Source organism: Protopterus annectens, chromosome 15.part0, assembly GCF_019279795.1.
Source record: "Protopterus annectens isolate FY-2018-M chromosome 15.part0, PAN1.0, whole genome shotgun sequence".
Lineage (NCBI taxonomy): Eukaryota > Metazoa > Chordata > Ceratodontiformes > Protopteridae > Protopterus > Protopterus annectens.
Genome location: NC_056749.1, coordinates 226,767,500 through 226,788,940, shown reverse-complemented (window position 1 = coordinate 226,788,940; position 21,441 = coordinate 226,767,500).

Here is a 21,441-nt window from a genome sequence, read left to right as displayed (position 1 = left end):
TTATTTTGTCTTGATTGGACTTTCATAATGATGGTTTGCCACCCAGGGCAGCATATTTAATTAAAGTTAGTTTTTTGTGGTTTTGTGCATAGCTCCTCCCCTTTATGGTTGACCACACCCCTTCCCTTTGACCCCACCCATTCAGTGCCTCCTGCAGCCCCCCTGTGATTTGAAGTCACCAGCCGCCACTGGCTATGGGAAGAGACAATTGAGTACAGAGAGTTGTGGTGGCAGGTCACATTGGAGGCAAAGAAGCCACCCGGTCTCAATGAAAATATTTCATTAATGCCTTTGCTCAAACTTAGATCAGCCAAACTGTAATGTTAGGTGTATCTACATGAGGTTTTAAGCTGTTTTTTCCCCCTTCGCTTTACTTTGTTTATATATTTTAAGCATTTTTTCCCACTTTTAATAATTTTTTTAACTTATCAATTAACATTCCTTGCACAAAGTTGGATTTTTATGTTCAATGGAGGGTACTTTTCCATTAACGGGGCAACACTGACAATGTGCGGGTGGTGTTGGCTTTCTGGGTTTAACACTGTCTTTGTCCTGACAGCCTTACGGGTCTTCTCACTTATCAGTACTGCTTATTTTACTCTCCTGTCCTGGTTTGAATGTTGGCTTTCTACTCACAGTACTACTGATTGTTCCTGACATAACCGTTTAGAAAGTAAAAGAAGACAGACAGTGAATTATTTCTGCTTTGTGCATGGCATTACGTGTGTCTTACACCTAGCAATCAAGAGATGTGCCACAAGGTATTATTTCAAAAAATACAAGTGCATAACAATAACAGAAAGTGAAACCAGTTAACTTGTTCAGAGAACCGCAGGGGGTGGTGTCACGTCTGAACACTTACGCTGCCAACAAAACGGCTGCTGAAACAACATGCTGCTTATTCTTTTTGGGAAAAAATGGAGGTGGTAGAAGAACGTTTTTTTAACTTTTCCAAATCTTTGCAATTGCATCTGAGCGAAACAGCTGCATGTAGAACTAAAGCAAATGAGGACGTGTCCCTTTTTGTGTGTACATATTTTTTCAGCTGTTTCAAGATTCAGAAAGGAAAGTGCTTTGGGGCTACCAGCTCTGCAAGGATTCTGAGAAGCATCCTGCAGAGAAATCACAGCATTATGACTTACAAGCCAAACATATGAGGTAAAAATTTGAGCATTGTAGGATGATCTGTACAGTTTTGAAGGAGAATAGCTTTTCACACCAGGTTTTACTAGCTAGTCCAGCACCCGTGTGACGATTTCAACCACTACCTGCTGCTTTACAAATGTGTTGCCCCGATAATGGAAAAGTACCCAATGGAGAATGTTTATTAAGAGATTTTTATTTCTTCTTTTATACGTTTTGTCATGATTTTTATAAACATTTTCATGAATAGTCACAAGAGGGTGCTAGTGTTCTACAATTTGTGCAGTTTCCTCTGTATTTCATATAGTTCTCAATTTACAAATGTATTTACATTTGTATTTATACCTTGAATTAAGGGACACATACACAGTCTCCTCAGCTTTCATACATGCATTCACTCACACATGCAGACAAAAACATAAACTCATTCAAACACATACATACCCACACACACAAACATTTTTTCTGTTTGTTTTTTTTACACTCAGTAAACAGCTAGAGCACTGCTTAGCGAGTGTAAAGTAATGGTGTCCCCTACTTAGTGTTTTTTGTCTGAGCTCCACATCCACTTGATATGCTGCCATGAAGCAGTGGACTCGTTTTTCAGTGGGGGTTACTTGTACATTAATATCCTGCAGGAGAATGTTCGTTCTCCAATCAGGGTGCTGATGTACAGTTTGCCCATTCTCTAATATGCAAATAATGCCCACAGAAAAATGAGTCCACTGCTTCACGGCAGCATATCAAGCTACCATGGAGCGTGGACTGCAAAAATAATAATTGCTACCATTATTTTACACTCGTTAAGCAGCACTTTTGCTATTTAGTGAGTATAAAAAAAATAAACAGAAAAAAAAGTGTATGTGTGTGTATGTATGTGTATGTGTGTTTCTGTTTCTGTGTGTGTGTGTGTGTGAATGCATGTATGAAAGCAGAGGAGACTGTGTGTGAGAGAGAGAGAGAGCGCAGTCTTGTGTGAGTGAATGTGCGTATGAAAGCAGGGGACAGTGTGTGTGTGTGTGTGTGTGTGTGTGTGTGTGTGTGTGTGCGTGCATGCGTGCGTGCGTGCATGCGTGCGTGTGTGTGTGTGTGTGTGAGATCGAGAGAGAGTAAGAATGATCTTACGTGAGTGAATGCGTGTATGAAAGCAGAGGAGACTGTGTGTGATATCGAGAGGGAGAGAGAGTGGTCTTGTGTGCATAGCTCTCAACTGTTCAAATTTTCGCAGAATGTCCAGAGTTTTGCCTCATATTTTTTGTCTGTCTTTCAAAAAATGTATGGTTTTCTGAAGTCTTGTGGCAAATCAGTGAAGAGTGAATTTACTAAATAATGACAGGGATTTGAGTTTCAGGCTTTATATCTTTCAGAAAATGTATTGTAATACACAACCTTTTATTCTAGCAGCTTTCTGAGTTTATTAGAGCAATATTTAAAATGTGTCCCTATTTTGGGGGATTTGTCCCCCATTACTTTTGTCTTTTCCAGATTCTTTGTGCTAACAGGTTAAGAGTTATGCTTGTGTGAGTGAATGCAAGTAAGTAACCAGAGGAGACTGCGTGTGTATATGTATGTGTGTGAGAAAGCAGAAAAGACTGTGTATGAGAGAGACAGAGAGAATGGGTGCTCTATAAAATTATTGCGTTTTACTTATTTATTTTTTAAGTGCTATATTATTTTTATATATATATTATTTGATGTAAAATGTTTCCTCCAACATCATTAATATATACTACAGAAAGTTTGAAACACTAGGTGCATCAAAAATATATATAAAAAATAATATAGTACTTAAAACATTAAGTAAATCACAACAATTTTACAGAGAGCCCATTCTCTAAGTGCAATAATGCCCACCAGGATGTGTGTTAATGTGTAATTAATGCCCATCCAGAGGTGTATATGCCTGGTGCCACAAGGGAGGGTGTTAATTATACATTAACACACAACCTGGAGGGATTATTGCTTATAGTCTGACGTGTTAAATTAACAAAACAAATTTGCTCTTGTCTCTCAGTCTCACCCTGTTCATGCAAGAAATCTGGACAAAGCCTAAATTAATGGGGTGGCAAAGTCAAAATAAATAAATATATATATATATATATATATATATATATATATATATATATATATATATATATAGAGAGAGAGAGAGAGAGGGGGACAGATTTTAAAATAATCACTAGAACAGGATTCATGCTAGCCATATATTTTTAGAAGGATATGGAGACTGAAACTCAAAATGTAATTATATTTAGTGATTTGCCAGATCCACAGATTTTATGAGGAATAGACTAAAAAATATGAGGCAAAATATGGACAATTTTTGTTCTGTTCTAATAAAATATACATTTACTTACATTGTTCTGTATATTTTTACAATCTCAGTTTCCACTATTTTTTCTAATGTCCAAGAACATTCATGAACAGTTAGTAATGGCCAGATTTCATGAAGCATCAGGATGGATGGGTAGTCGAAGGCACCAAACTCAAGGTGATAACTTCCTGCAGTAATGTTTGTATTCCGGTCTCAGAATGGAAATGTGGGTTTAAATCCCACTTCTGACACCACGTTTGCAATTCTGAATCACTGAAAAATATTTCAAAAGTGGTACTTGCTCAAATGCAATAAAGCAATCAAGCCAACAAAAAGGCAATAGAGTGCCACTCTACATAATGTGTGCATCACAAACTTAATGAATATTGCCCCCTCTATAGTGCAAGAAAAAGGCAAGAGAGTGGAGTTATGACAGAGATTTCCGTTCTAGCCCCTGCTCAAAAGTTTGCTCGGCTCTCCAGAAATTGGCAATTTTGTGAGAAAAGGAAAAGATAGTGGATTATTCTTAACATTTATATAGGCCGCCTTTACTGCGTAAAATGCCTGATAATTTACATTGTTTTAATTTGCCAAAGAGCTATGACTATGTGCAGTGGTTTGGTCATAACTGTAAACTGTCCCTTGATTTTGTTTTATAGCTTTGTCCTGTCCCTCTTAAAATGTTTAAGTTTCTCGTACATTACAGAGGAAGATGGCCAATTAAAAAGGCCAGACATTACTTTCATTCTTCTTTTTGTTCAGAAAATACATGCTGAGGCATGTCCACGATTTGAGGTTTTGTTTCCTTTTTGCTTTGTTCCTGATTTTTAAGGGGCAGATGCTGAAATCTGCCCTCTGGGTTCATTTATATTGTTCTGCTGTTCAGTGAGGTGCTAAAGTATTAGCTGGAAGTACAATGCAGCACAACAGCACATTCTGATTTAACTATCACTGTACCCACTGCAGAGTTACTTTGGTGAAAAGGACATTTTATTTCACACTCATGGTATGCGCTCTGCTGTCTCTTTGAAGTGTCAGCTTCTGTTCATTTTTCACTTTAGGAAATGCTACTGTTTAGATTCATGCATGCTATGTATCTCTCAAGTGTTCCTCATGAGGAAAGTACAGTTGTGCACAATTAACATAAATGTAGATGTTCGAGTGTCTTCACTGTTGCAGTCATCACATTTGGGTTATCCCTGCTGGGGTAGCTCTCGGCCGGCCTGAATACCAGAAACTTAGTATTTCTGGGTCGGTTGCTGTCGCTTCAAGACTGACGTCAGGTCGTCAGTGGTAAAAGGAAGGCAGCCGATGCCATTACATCAGTTTTTCTTGCCCTAACCAGTCAGAAGCCCCTAAAGTAGGAGGCCAGGCTCTGCTGGAAGGACCCCACCAGTGGAAAAAAAAAACAATATGTCCCTTGTAAGGAAAAGGAGAACAACAAGAAAGAAAGGTAACAAAAAGAAAAAGGGGGAAGGAGGGAGGGAAACCAAATGCAACAGTGAAGACACTTGAACATCCCCATTTATGGTAAATGTAGATAACTGTACAATGTTCTTTATGTTTCACTCTTGCAGTCATCACATTTGGCTAGATTCCAAAGCTGAGGAAATGGGTGAAGGCAGTCAAGGAAGCAAGGGGCTGGCTAGCATGCCCTGCAAGACTGCAGAGGCAAAGCCTGCCCTGGAATTAGAAAAGAGAGGCAGGTGGTAATGTTTGGTAAAGGTAGGAACAGATGTCCAAGTGGCAGCCTCCAGGATGTCCCTGGTGGGGACTCCTCTGAGGAATGCTGCAGAGGTGGAGGCTGCTCTGGTGGAGTGGGTCCTGACCCCCTTGGGGGAAGGCTTGCCATGCTGTTTGTAGCAGAAATGGATGCACTGTACTATCCATTTGGAAATGGTTTGTTTGGAGATGGCTTTGTCCGTTGCCCCTGAAGCAAAGCTAACCAGCAGTTGATCAGATTGTCTGAAGGGTTCAGTCCTGTCCAGATAGTATCTGAGCTATCTGTGCACATCTAGAGAGTGCAGAATCCTTTCCCCCCTGTTTTGAGGGTTAGTAAAGAAGGTGGGCAAATGGATGGAGTGTGTGAGAGCCACACTGGATACCACCTTGGGCATGAAGAATGGATTAGTTCTGAGGGATATCCTGTCTGCATGAAGATGATGAAGGGTTCCACTGCCATGAGTGCTTGCAGCTCATATACTCTTCTGGCTGAAGTGATGGCCAGGAGGAAGGCTGTCTTCCAGGAGAGAAAGTTTAGCTCTGCAGAAGAAGCTGTTTTGAATGGAGGCAGGGTGAGCTTTTCCAAGACAAAGTTAAGGTCCCAAGCTGGTGTTGGTACCCTTATGGGGGGCCTCAAGTTGTTAGCCCCTCTGAAGAACTGCTTGATCAGAGGGTGTGAAAAAAGAGGCTTCTCAGTGGGAAAATGAGCAGAAATAGCAGGGGCATGAATTTTTATAGAAGAGAAAGAGAGACCATTGTGTAGTAGGTCAGCTAAGTAATCCAGGATGAGAGGGATGGAGGGCTGTGCTGTATTGGCCTCCTTAGCCTGGATCCAGGTGCAGAACTTTTTCCCTTTATCTGTATAAGACTTTCTGGTGCTAGGGCATCTGGCCTCTCGGATAACATCCAGAACATGTTTATTGAGGAGGGCAGATTGGTCAGGGGTCAGGTTATAAGCCAAGCTGCCAAACTGAGTGTCTGCAATTGGGGGTGCATGAATTACCCTTCCCTCTGGGTTAGGAGGTTTGGAATCTGAGGAAGATTCCATGGGGACAGTGGAAACGGGCTGTGCAGCAGGGGGTACCAGTGCTGTTTGGGCCAGTCTGGAGCTATGAGAATGATCCTTGTTTTTTCCTGCCTTATTTTGATCAGTACCTTGGGAATGAGATGTAGGGGTGGAAAGGCATAAACCGAGAGGTTGACCCAGGGGAAGGACAGGGCATCTACTTTCCATGCCATGCAGTGATGCTCCCTGGTGCAGAATTTGCTGAGCTGATGGTTGGTGTGGGAGGCAAAGAGGTAGACCTCTGGAGTTCCCCATTTCTGACTTATTAGCAAGAAGGTGTTTCTGTTGATCTGCCTTCATGGGGGTCCAACAGTTTTCTGCTTAATTGGTTTACCAGGGAGTTGAGAGAGCCTGGCAGGTATTGAGCTAACAGGTGTAAATGCATGGAAGAGGCTGTGAACCAAAGGGTCATGGCCAGCCTGCACAGCGGGTAGGAGTGAGTCCCTCCCTGCTTGTTGATGTACCACATCACTGTGGTGTTGTCTGTTTTGATCAGGAGAACCCCTGGGGAGAGAAGGGGTTTGAAAGCTATCAAGGCCTTCTGCACAGCCATCTTCTCTTTTAGATTAATGTGCAGGAGGAGATGCTGGGGGTTCAATTGGCCCTGTATGCACCTGCCATCCAGGTGTGCACCCCACGTGTAGTCTGATGTGTCTGTGGTGAGGGTCTGGGTGGCAGAGGGTGGGTAGAGGGGCAGTCCCTTGTTGTGAGAGTAGGCTGTTGCCCACCAAAGAAATTCCTCCCTCAGGCAAGAAATAATAGGTAAAAGAGTTTCCAGATCTTGAGAGTGTTGGCACCAAAGGCTCTTAAGGTACCATTGAAGTTTCCTCATATGTAGTCTGGCATATGGAATAAGGAGTATACAAGATGCCATGAATCCCAGGGCTTGCAGGATTTCCCTTGCAGAAAGCTGGGGCCTGGTGGCTAGTTGAGAGAAGTAAGCTGATAGGAAACTTTGTTTGTCTGGTGTTATGCATGCCATCTGGGATGCTGTGTCTTGCTCCCAGGAAGATTATCCTTTTGGTGGGTACCTGTTTGGATTTCTTTTCATTGATTGTGTACCCTAAGGAGGTTAGTAGGTCCTTTAAAAAGGCCAGGTCTTTGAGCAGCTTTTCCTGGCTGTCTGCCTGAATAAGGCAGTCATCTAAGTAGGGGTAAATTTGAATATTTCTTTGTCTGCAAAAAGCAATGGCCGGAGCCAGGCATTTTGTGAAAACTCTGGGAGCAGTAGATAAGGCAAAGGGAAATACAGAGAACTGAAAGTGTTGAGATCCTGCCCTGAAACAAAGATATATTATAATATATTGTTACCATCTCAAAAGTGCTTACTCCTCTCTGTACTCTTCTTTACTAGACCTAACACCGCTCTAAGTATTCAGCTGCTCTACCACCTTTATGTTGTATCCAACCAGTGGATACATTGTTATAAGAAAAGTGCAGTCCGGGTCTGAACTGTCTGCAAACACAAACAGCTAAAGTTAACTTTGTACCTAACACCACTCTTAAATATTCAGCTGCTGTACCACCTTTATCTTGTATCCAACCGGTGGATACATTGTTATATGAAAAGTGCAGTCCGGGTCTGAACTGTCTGCAAACACAAATAGCTAAAGTTAACTTTAAGTATGTGTCTACCTGTTTGAGCTAATATTCATTATCCCCTGGAGAACACTCTGCTTTGGCTTGTAAGCAGCCCCCCCCCCACACACACACACTCATCTTCCATTTTCTCTTTTATTCCCTTCTGTTAGCAAATAGTATCCATAACTGATCAAATACTGTATGTTTGATAATTTAAATTGAGACCACAGTAGCCAACTGATACAAGGTTATCCTGTTTTTCCACCTGAGAAATGGTTAAGAAATGACTTACAGCTTCAGAACAGTCCTTGGTCAATTCTGATTGTTTCTTAAACACAAAATTGTCTTTGCTTGGATCTTGGCTCATTAGCAGCAGTACAAAATAACTGCCTGCTTACATCATTGTTCTCCCCCTTCCCTGTTTATTACCTTCAGCCAATCCCAAAGTTAATACATATTACCTGTGGCAGGCACCATTTTTAAAACTACAACCACCCTTTGAGCACTTTATGCTCATCCCTGCCATAAAACTTACTAAAACTGCTTGAACTGGGGTACAGCTAACTGACAGTTCGTGGAAATACAGGGTACCTACCTGAGTCTCCACATTCACTATCATATGTTCTTATATCAGTTTACTCTGTTACCTGATTGTTTCCAGCCCACTCATAAGAGAAACTAACAGGGTCTCTGCCCGCTTTGCTCCCCACCCTGCCACCAATTCCCTCCCGCCCCCAGTGGTCCTACCTTTATTACACACACAAACCCCTCCCATCTTTCCAACAGCCAACCACAGCACTAAACCCAACACTACCTCCTCCATCTTCCCACTACTATCACTCCTCCTCAGCTAACATGTATAAGCATACCATACCTATGCTCACTGCATGCACTCTCCTTGCATATCTTACATCCTACCAAAACTCCATCATTCCCCCACTCAACCACTGTACTACTACTCAAATCACCACTCATGTCTCACCCTCACTCAGCTCCCCTCCCACCAACTCAAATACCATCCCTATGCACCCCCACATATTCTATCAACTATATTACTCAAACAAAAAGCATCCCTACAACTTAACATAGTAACCCACCCACCATACCTATTACCACAGAGCACAATCATACATTTTCCCTAATAAACAAACACATTCAAAAATTGAGAAAACTAATAACCTCATGCATATCAAAACTATCCCTAAGTGGAGACATCCACCCCAATCCTTGCCCCACCATCTCCAACCCCACTCCTCATAATCAGACTAGAAACCACAACATCTCCCAAATCACAACCAATAGAAAGCCAAGTGACCTTCTTCTACTAAGCCTAAATATTAGAAGTATATCCATCAAGGTCCATGAACTCCATGCCACCATAGACTTGTAGTCCCCAGATATAGTCATCCTGACAGAAACCTGGCTAAAACCTCACATTACCAATGAGCAAATCCTCCCTATCGATTACGGCATACTTAGAGTAGACCAGCTAAACAAGAAAGGAGGTGGTATAGCTATAATATTTAAACAGCATCTAAACATCCAGATCTTAAAATCATCAGCTCTACAAATAGGCAATGAAGAAATAATATATACCAACCTCAAAATAAACCAAAATAAAACCATCAACATAACTGGATGCTACTTCCCACCTGGCCAAAACATCCCTCCACTAGAAAACCTTCTTAGCTGGACTACCCACCATCTCCCCCAAGAAACTATAATTTTAGGTGATTTCAATATTGACTGGTAATCCTGTTCTGGCAACCATCTAACCCATCATCTAAACCTTCATAGCTTCACCCAACTAGTCCAGTCACCAACCAGGATAAATAAAAACTCCAGCAAGCACACTACCCTGGATTGTATGCTAGTCAGTAAGAGCCCCCAGTCATATAATGCAGGCTACTTATCGAATAACCTCAGTGATCACTCCCCAACATTCCTACTCAAAAAACACCTATACCAAGTTAAACCTGTCATCTACCTTCAAATACATAAAAAACGAAACTTTAACCCACTCACATTCATCTCATCCCTCAAATAATGTAACTGGCATCCTCTAAAGTACCTCAGTCTTGGTGATGCACTTTATGATAGTACAAGGTCAAGGATACTGAAGAAGGATGATGAAACAGTCCACTCTGGTAACAAACTGTATCACATAGTGGTCGTCACTGCTAGTTCATTATGAGACAATGCACTCTGGTACCAAGGTGTGTTACATAGTGGTGGTGAGTGCTTGGCCATTGTGAGACAATGCACTCTGGTAACAAACTATATCATATGGTGGTGGTCAGTGTTAGGCTATTATGAGACAACGCACTCTGGTAACAAACTGTATCATATAGTGGTGCTCAGTGCTAGGTCATTATGAGACAATGCACTCTGGTAACAAACTGTATCATATAGTGGTGGTCAGTGTTAGGTCATTATGAGACAATGCACTACTTTGGTAAACTGTATCATATAGTGGTGCTCAGATAGGTTATTATGAGACAATGCACTCTGGTAACAAACTGTATCATACAGTGGTGGTCAGTGCTAGGTCATTATGAGACAATGTACTCTGGTAACAAACTGTATCTCATAGTGGTGATTAGCGATAGGTCATTATGAGACAATGCACTCTGATAACCAACTGTTTCACATAGTGGTGGTCAGTGTTAGGTCATTATGAGACAAAGCACTCTGTTAAGAAACTGTATCACATAGTGGTGATCAGTGCTAGGTCATTATGAGACAATGCACTCTGGTAAACAACTGTTTCACATAGTGGTGGTCAGTGTTAGGTCATTATGAGACAATGCACTTTGCTATCAAATTGTATCATATAGTGGTGGTCAGTGCTAGGTCATTATGAGACAAAGCACTCTGTTAAGAAACTGTATCACATAGTGGTGATCAGTGCTAGGTCATTATGAGACAATGCACTCTGATAAACAACTGTTTCACATAGTGGTGGTCAGTGTTAGGTCATTATGAGACAATGCACTTTGCTATCAAATTGTATCATATAGTGGTGGTCAGTGCTAGGTCATTATGAGACAATGCACTCTGGTAACAAACTGTTATCACATAGTGGTGCTCAGTGCTAGGTCATTATGAGACAATGCACTCTGGTACCAAGGGAGACAATGCACTCTGGTAACAAACTGTATCATATAGTGGTGGTCAGTGCTAGGTCATTATGAGACAATGCACTCTAGTGACAAACTGTATCATATAGTAGGTGGTCACTGCTAGTTCATTAAGTGTGGATATTATGCTTACAGTTGAATGTCCTTGGCAGACCGTACAACCTATACATGAGAATATTTTTACTGTTGCAGTATATAAGAAGATGAGAAGAAATTGTAATATCATTATGGAAAGATTTGGTGTTAATCTAACTATAATAAGGACCGAATTATTTACTTCTTTATCAGCAGTAGTATGGAATTTGACTTTTGAACACAAGAGAATTTAGTGTCCAAAAACAAGCAAGCAAACAAGTAAATGAATATTCTGTTCTCCATTGCAGCCTCCCCCAAAAAACCTGAATTAACACAAAATAATTTACCCCTCCCATAAACAGATAAACTGAACAATAACAAAAATAAAATTCTGCTCTCTTCGTAGCCTACCCACCTTAAACCTGGATTCATATAATTCTAACTGATCTTTTGCCACTATTTAGCAACACAGGACAGCTCTGTGCATATGGTATACTATTGTATAATTTTTTTCTCTTCTAATTTTTTTATTTTATGTTGCTTTTATGGTTTTACAAACAATATACTTGTATGACATTCAATTTTCCTATTTTACGTATAATGCCTCTTCAGCAGAATATAAATTACATTATATTCCAAGCTTGTGATTCCCCCCTTTGTTTGGAACATGTTAAACAACATATGAATAAATAAATAACACCAATATCAACACTGCAAGATTTGCAACAAGAAACCCATTTAGAACCCACCATTGTATAAATCTAAATCAGCTAGGATGGTTAGAACTACAACACCTGATTAAATTTTACCAACTAACCATTGCCCACAACATTCTTTACAAACCTTCGAATACTCCTAGCTTATCTAGCCTTATCACCCCCTATAAAAATCTGAAGTCTCTACGCTCCTCACACAAACTTCTTGTGCACACCTCTAAATCTAATAACAGGGCTGGGGATTCTCTCTTCTCTTATACTGTAGGTAAATCCTGGAATCTTCTCCCTAATGACCTCTCCTCACTTACTTCCTTATCACTCTTCAAAAACAGACTTAAACTTTACCTGAAATCATACTGGCTATGCCCCTGTACCAAACCGGACTAGTCATCTATCTCTTTAACCTTGACCTTGCCTATCCTGTGCTTACTATCCACTCTTACATCTTCCTTCTTATTATATTTTTCTCATGTCTCCCTATTTTACACCATTTCGCTCCTCTTTACATACCTTTTTTTCAAGTAAATTCTTAGTAACATCACTACACAACTAACTTCCTTTCTCTATGCTTTACAACATGTTACCATTGCTTGATTATTTTTATTATATTTTTATATTTGCCATTTTTTATTACAAATTTTGCTTTTTGTTGTTTGTAAGTGTATTTGTATTTTATCATGTCTTGGAGCTTATCTCCCCGGGCCTCTACTGAAAATGGACATATATCCAGTTAGACTAGCCCTGTCAACAAATGTAAAATAAAAATAAATAAATAAACACGGTGGCAACTATCCTACACTTTGTCCACAAGATGGCACTGCAGCCCCATATGTGAAAAACCCAGCCCCTTAAACCATATTACTAAAACTTGTCCGTTTTCTTTTCAAATATTTTTATTTTTTCTTCTTCTCTTGTATTGTTTGCATGTTTCAGTTGTAGTCATTTTACAAGCCACACTTCAGTTACATTGTAGAGGAACTACAGTCATATTTAGGTACATCTTGTTGCAAGAGAAATTTCAGTGTTACAACAGAATACACAATATAGATAACACCATATATATAATATGTACAAGTGTTACAGAAAATCAACTTCTGATTAAGATTTGTGTCACAGTTTACATAATATTTATAACTGCTACATAAGAGGTTTAGCTTAGATACAAACTCACAAAAGAATATGTCTTATGTCCTTTACAGTTTACATTCACAATAATTTGTCTTATCTCATCTATTCTTTTAAAATATGATACAGGAGACACCAGTAAAAACGTGTCTTTTTTATTTACTGCAGTTCTGGATCCCTAATTTAACACACATATTTTATTTTGATTTTAGAGTTTATGCTGCTCATAAGGAAAAGGAAACCTGTTTCATACAGTACTACAGAAGATAATGCAATGATTTTTTACAGTAAAAGCTTTTTCTGGTTTGTGGTATGTCCCTTCCCAAACCAAATGTACACATTCTTTACAAGGGTGGGGTTCAATATTTATTTTATTTTATTTTATTTTACATTTGTTGACCAGGCTGGTCCAACTGGATATATGTCCATTTTCAGCAGAGGCTCAGGGAGAAAAGCTCCAAAAGCATACATTAATAACAGAGATAATTAATAACAGAGAATAATTTCACTCACACCTTCCTTTTATTTTACCTTTGTTATGTATTTATCTACTTATTTTGCCTGTGTAGAAGGCACTTTTAATGCATTCAGCATTATATGTATCTTTCTTCACCTTCCTTCACCTTATCCGTTATCCAGCTATCCGCAATGTTGTTAACCATTTGAAATCTCAAGACCTGTTAGAGCGAGTCCCAAACAAGGAGAATGAATGGCCAAAAATGGACTTAGATATACCAAGTCTACTATGGCCATTTCCTAGAATATTCCTCTTTTTTTCAAGGTATATACTGTATAAGTTCAGGGGTGGAGGGCTTGCCCCCACATTGGGGTTGCCCTCTTCAAAACAATGTTTAAAGGAGAAGACTGATGTTCAAGACTTGCTGTTCTCCTGGATTTTTGATTTTTTTTAACTTTCGGCACTTGGCGCTACGAGTGCTGACATTTCAATAGGCAGCCACTGTATTTCTCTAAAAATCTTTTCTTTATATTTGCATATTTTGTCATATCTGTATTATGTCTCTTTCTTTAACTCTTCATATTTTGTTTTATGTATATGATGCCTCTTTCATTTTGGTCGTCATTTACATGACCCATGCTCGCCTGTACTTCAGCTGATAATATTTTCGCTCTAACTAAATCCGATTGTCGTAAGCTAGTTGCATTATCTTACTTATGCTTTATGTATCATGTATAGCCGAATATTCAACTTTATTTTTTATGCAGTTGTAAATATTGTATTCATTTTTGCTTTAAAGTGTTGTAAACATGTTGTTCATTATTAATATGAATGTTTATAGTGTGCCTGTGCCTTGTGGCCTGGATCATGCCTAAAAACAATGTCCTTGGACCAATTCATTTACCTGGTTAAGAAATGTTAAGTAAATAAATAATTAAATAATACATCAGTTGGTTCTTTTCTTCCACTCATTCCAGCAGTTTCTTTCATTCAGTCATTACGTTTCCATGTGCATGATGCAGTTTGAGTGACTGCCAGAGCAAATTAAACTTTATGTCCTTGCACTTGCTGGTACCCCTGGTCTTCAGTAATGACTAAAACAGTGAATACACTCGAACATCAGCATCCTTCCTGAGGAAGAAGTGCTCGCCATCAGCTGTGCTGCTAAACCTTTCTACAGGTCATGTCTGAAAAGCATTCAAGTTTCTCCATCTTCAGATGTATAAGTATTAAGCCTTCTTCAGCTGGTAAAGATTCCAGCGCATGCTTTGGATTTCATCCTGTTGCTTTCACCATATGAGATGTATGCAGCGCTCAGTTGTTGGTTCCTTTTGCTATATACAATGCTCGATGCTTGAATTTTCTGGCTTTTGCTATTTGTTCTTCTGCTGCCATTTTTGAAATGTTATGTCATGTATGGCAATTTTCTCTCCACTTTTGGCTACCTGTTGTGCTGCCAAGGCTTCTTCTGAAACAAGTCCTTTGGATCAGTATATAAACCTAATTATCACACAATATGTTAACAAGTAAGAGCACCAGTTACCAAAATACAACTTTTATAAGGTAGCATTGTCAGATATATGTATGCCATGCAAAAACAAACTCCAGGCCATTGCACAACAGAGTACCAAATGAGAGTTCCCTCCCTCCCACATCATTCCTGTCCTGCAGCTAAGCCCTTCTCAAACACCTCACAGTTCCAGTGCTTGTTGACACTAAACTCATTCACCTCTCACCTAGCTCAGCCTTTTTTCATTTCTTGCATTTCTCACTACTTGCCTGAAACATCTCAAAACCTGAACCTATTGCACTTAACGTGATATTACTTCCCTCATTGTAACGGTTTTTGCAAAATCAACAAGTCTTTTTTTGAAACCATTACTTCTTTGCAGCTATATTTTATATGGTGCTTCCTAAGCATATCATTATCACAATGATGTCACCTGCTATATATATATATATATATATATATATATATATATATATGGATCTACTTCATAATGTCAACGGACAGTTCGTTGACTGTCAAAACGGCAAGATGAAAAAGTGGTTGCTTTCCTGGAGAGGATATATGGTTTTCTGGGACTTCGTGCTTGTAAAATTACCGTGTTTTCATCTCGCTGTTTTGACAGTCGACGAATTGTGGGCTGACATTATGAAGAGGACCCATATATATATATATATATATATATATATATATATATATATATATATATATATATATATATATATATATATATAGTTACTTTGTTGGACAAAGCTTATTTACAGAAGAGGCATGGGGATAAAATAAATAAATACATTAAAGACTTATGTAATGCATGTATAGTATCACAAATATTTGCACATACATGCAGTACCTCCTTATCCTAAAATGGCATTAATCTAATGCAGTTTGCTGGTTCAAACAAGAGGATTTTTTTTGCTGCCATATATAATAATCCTGTAGTAGAGTTTGAATAATTAGTGCAAAAGAAGCCATCTGTACATTTATAGACAGTAGGAATATGGCCATTGTTTTCTGGATTTTGAAAAACAAATCATTAAGAATGATATATGTAAATATGTCAACATCAGGAATGTACTCATACAAGCAGTATTTTCATATGATTGTAAACAAATTTGTATGAAACCTCCAGCCGTACAAACTGCTTACTGCTGTTACTGCATGTTGCATGAACCAGACTCTGTAAGATAATATAGGGGTATTCGGAGATGTCCTTTTTATTTTATTTTATTTCCATTTGTTAATTAGGGTAGAACACTGATCCAACTGGACCATTTTCAGGTTCATCCCCCCAGGAGATTACAGGTAATGATCATAATAAGCAATAATTATAAAAAAAAAAATTATTGTTACAAATAAAGTTTCTAAGATTAACCCCAGGATTCACTAAAATGATCACCTCTCACATTATTTGCCTAACAGGGTCTGGTCAGTTAGAGAGATTGTGAGAAAAAATGAGAATTGGAGGCAGGTATAGCTATGAAGAGAAAGACCTGATTATTGTCTCACTATCATCCGCAGTGGTGCAGCGGTCAGTATTGCTGCCTCACAACAAGAGGTTCTCCGTTTGATCTTTGGCTGGGGTGCCTTCTGTGCAGAGTCTGCATGTCCTCCCTGTGGTCGTGGGTTTCCTCCGGGTGCTCTGGTTTCCTCCCACATCCCAAAGACATGCTATAGGTGGATTGCACACTCTAAACTGGCCCTAGGTATGAGTGTGTGCATGTGTGTGCCTTCTGTGGAAGGTTGGGTGTTGGGGTGGCAACTTGACATGTAAAACTTCACTGCCAATCATGAACGTACAGGTGATCTGCTGTGGCGACCCCTAACTGGAAAAAGCCAAAAGAAGAAGCAGAAGAATTGTCTCACTATCATGTGTCTGAATCGAACACTAGCACTGTCAAACTTCACCATGCTAGTGTTCTCCTTAGTGGTCCATGCACCACATGCAAATGTTCAGACACCTATGCACACATTCATTTACAAACAAAGCCCCCTCACTCACTCATATTCTGAGAAATATTCACCAATCACCTGTATGAAGACTCCCAACACACACACACACACACACACACACACACACACACACACACACACACGTAATCCCCTACCTAACATCCCCACAGTGCGACCACTTGGTGTCTGTCCAACAGTTACAAGACAGCGGCATAAAATATTAAAGAAAGCAGATTAGTAATCAAATGTTAAAATGCCACCTCTGCTTGTCTCTAGACAGTCAGACTGACTTAGAAGTCTTTGAGCAATGTGTTTCATTTCTTGTGTTACAGCAAACTAAGATAACCAGGAAAAGTAACACAGAGGTGGATGGGCAGACACAAAGACACAAGGACAGATAGGCAGACACACTCACCATAGCCAACTGGTGAGACTGCAGTTTTGATCAAAAGACAGTGAGTACATTTTCCAAAAATTTCAATAACATTTTTACAGTGCAGATCTTCCCACATCAAGCCCCCTTGTAATATAATTTTCAATGGCTTTGCTGTGCCTTAGGGGAAAGGGGAACTCTCTCTTTCAGTGAACACCTGGAGTAAAGCAACATTTGACAGACTAGATGAAATTGCAAAAGTGGTATCCACCAATAACTAAAGAAAAGGTATAAATAAACGGACTCCGACTATGGAAAATGAATGAACATTTTTTTGATGAAGTCTCACTGAGAAATAAAAGCACTTATGGAATGATTTTGGTGTGTTTTTATTTTTATACATTAAATTAATTCATTTTCCACAGTCAGAGTCCGTTCATTTATACTTTTTCTTTAGAGGAGATGAAATTGCAAGGTGCAGAAATGATTGTGATCCAGGTAACCTACTACTGATGGAATAAAAATAATTGCAAAGCACCAAGTGCTGCTTAGATTATGTCAGCCAATTTCACAATGCACTTTTAACTGTTAATTACAAGTGTACCAGTTTTCTGTATTATACTATTTCTGTATTAAAAAACTGTGAGCTGTACTCAAAGTTATTTTTTACTGTTTGGCTAGGAATCGGAAACATTTTCCATGTCACGCTAAGTGAGTTTGCATGACAAATTGCCACTTCCAGGATGAAGGGGGACTCAGAGAGATGGTAAGCATGAATGGGGAAGGCCAAGAAATCCCACGGCCCACAAAGCATACCAATGGTAATACAGTGACATGATAATAAGCAACATTATTAAAATGGGTGTTTCAGCAAATGCATATTAGGGGAAGACCATAAATAGGTGCAATTCAGAGACGTATATACACAGCAACTAGAGGCACTAGCTCCAGAGTGTTAATGACGACAGAAAAATCATGGTGTTACAATAGGTGAATCCCAAAATTAAGTTTGGGATTGCCACAACATTAGCAAACCTTTATATGCAACAATCTGTACTCACCCCTGGTAGTCATAGTGTTGTGTATTGTCACCCGCAGTGGTGCTGTGCCATCCAGCCTTGTCTAAAATTTCATGCAAAATTTCAACAAATGTGTTAGACATTTTACAACTGTATATGTTTATTTATGTTGAATTCTGTTAGACATCTAATATGATTTATGCATTATTATTGGAAGTTACTATGGCATGCTAGCATTTTGTCTGCACCAAGTTGTTTTTAGTATAATAGTATGTATGGTCTATTTGCATAGCTGCACCTTGTTCACTAATGTTATTCATGTAATTGTGTTGTGTGTAGACAGCTCATACTGGTGTCTAATTATTTCTATATAATTGTGCTGTTACTGGTGGATAGAATCACATTAGACAACCTCGACAGAGTGCTGCTCGCTATATTTTTTATCTGTGACTGCATAACTGTCTGATGAGGTTTCTTCTAACAGATGTTTTTCCAACTGGCTCAGTATCTGCATATATTAATAGTTGGTTCAAGACATTGTCCTGCATGCAGTAGCTATTTGCTCAGTGTGTTTTTTATAATCTTTATAATATATATTTACCATCTCAAAAGTGCTTACTCCTCTCTCTACTCTTCTTTTCTAGACCTAACACCACTCTTAAGTATTCAACTGCGGTACCACCTTTATCATTCTTATAAGAAAAGCGCAGTCCGAGTCTGAACTGTCTGCAAACAGCTACAGTTAACTTTGAGTATGTGTCTACCTGTTTGAGCCGATATTCATTTTCCCCTGGAGAGCACTCTGCTTTGGTTGTAAGCAGCCCCCCCCCCCCCCACACACACACACTCATCTTCCACTTTCTCTCTTATTCTCTTCTTTTAGCAAATAGTATCCGTAACTGATCAATACTGTGTGTTTGTTAATTTAAATTGAGACCACAGTAACCTACTGATACAAGGTTATCCTGTTTTTCCACCTGAAAAATGGTTAAGAAATAACTTACAGTTTCAGAGCAGTCCTTGGCCAATTCTGATTGTTTCTTAAACACAAACTTGTCTTTGCTTTGGCTCATTAGCAGCACTACAAAAGAACTGCCTACTCATACACTTGTTCTCCCCCTCCCCCTTCCCTGTTTATTACCTTAAGCCAATCCCAAAGTTAATAAATATTACCTGTGGCAGGCACCATTTTTAAAACTACAACCACCCTTTGTCACTATCATATATTCATTTATCAGTTTACTCTGTTACCCGATTGTTTCCAGCCCCTTCATAAGAGCAACTAACAGGGTCTCTACCCACTTTGCTCCCCACCCTGCCCCTATTCCCTCCTACCCTCAGTTGTCCTACCTTTATTGCACTCACAAACCCCTCCCATCTTTCCAACAGCCAACCACAGCGCTAACCCAACACTACCGCCTCCATCTTCCCACTACTAACATACCTCCTCAACTAACATGTACAAGCATACCTTACCTATGCTGACTGCATGCACTCTCCTTCATATCTTATATCCTACCAAAGCTCCATCATTCCCCCACTCAACCACTACCACTGTACTACTACTCACTCCACCACTCATGTCTCACCCTCACTCAGCTCCCCTCCCACCAACTCAAGAACCATCCCTATGCACCCCCCACATATTCTACCAACTATATTACTCAAACATAAAGCATCCCTGCAACTTAACATAGTAACCCTCCCACCATACCTATTACCCACAGAGCACAATCATAAAGTTTCCCTAATAAACAAACACATTCAAAAACTGAGAAAACTAATAACCTCATGCATATCAAAACTAGCCCTAAGTGGAATCATCCACCCCAACCCTGGCCTTACCATCTCCAACCCCAATCCTCATAATCAGACTAGAAACCACAACGTCTCCCATATCACAGCCAATAGAAAGTCAAGTGACTTCCTTATACTAAGCCTAAATATTAGAAGTATATCCAACAAAGTCCATGAACTCCATGCTACCATAGACTTGTACTCCCCAGATATAGTCATCCTGACAGAAACCTGGCTAAAACCTCACATTACCAGTGAGCAAATACTCCCTACCGATTACGGCATACTAAGAGTAGACTGGCTAAACAAGAAAGGAGGTGGTGTAGCTATAATATTTAAACAGTATCTAATCATCCAGATCTTAAAATCATTAGCTCCACAAATAGGCAATGAAGAAATAATATATACCAACCTCAAAATAAACCAAAACAAAACCATCAACATAATTGGATGCTACTTCCCACCTGGCCAAAACATCCCTCCACTAGAAAACCTCCTCAGCTGGTCTACCCACCATCTCCCCCAAGAAACTATAATTTTAGGTGATTTCAGTATTGACTGGCAAATCCTGTTCTGGCAACCATCTAATCCATCATGTAAACCTTCATGGCTTCACCCAACTAGTCCAGTCACCAACCAAGATAAATAAAAACTCCAGCAAGCACACTACTCAAAAAATACATATACCAAGCTAAACCTGTCATCTATCATCAAAAACGTAAAAAATTAAACTTTAACCCACTCACATTCATTTCATCCCTCAAAGAATGTAACTGGCATCCACTAAAGTACCTCAGTCTTGATGACACAGTTGAATTTTTTAATACTACCTTCCTGAGCATTCTTAATTACCATGCCCCCACAAGATTTTCCAGAACCAAAGCACAACCCTCCCCATGGCTACAGAAAACCACTAAGTCAGAAATGAAAAACAGGGATAAAGCCTGGGAGCACTGGTGCAAAACTAAAACCCCCTCAACTAGACAGAAATTCCTAGAACTACGCAATAGATTCAAACAGCTAATAAAATAGGACACATTCCAATACTACCAGTCTGCCCTAGACTCCTCCAAACAATTCTGGTCCTCCATAAACTCCATCCTTCACCCAGGTAAAGTCAGTACCCCTCCTCCTAACATCCCTCACTCCTCCAAAAATATTGCTACCTCATTCAACACACACCTCACACAAACCATACTATCACTAGCAAAACAACACAACCCCACTCCCCTCCAACCCACACCTTCAACTAGTAATCTCCCCACTACCTTCGCTTTTTCTCCTGTACCTACCTCCAACATAAATAAACTCTTAACTAAATTTAAGCCCACCAAATTAGCAGCAGACAACCTCCCAAGTGAATACCTACAAATCACAGCTGATGCTCTGACCTACCCAGTATCCATCTTGATTAACCAATCTCTGTCAGAAAGTTACATTCCCACACTGTGGA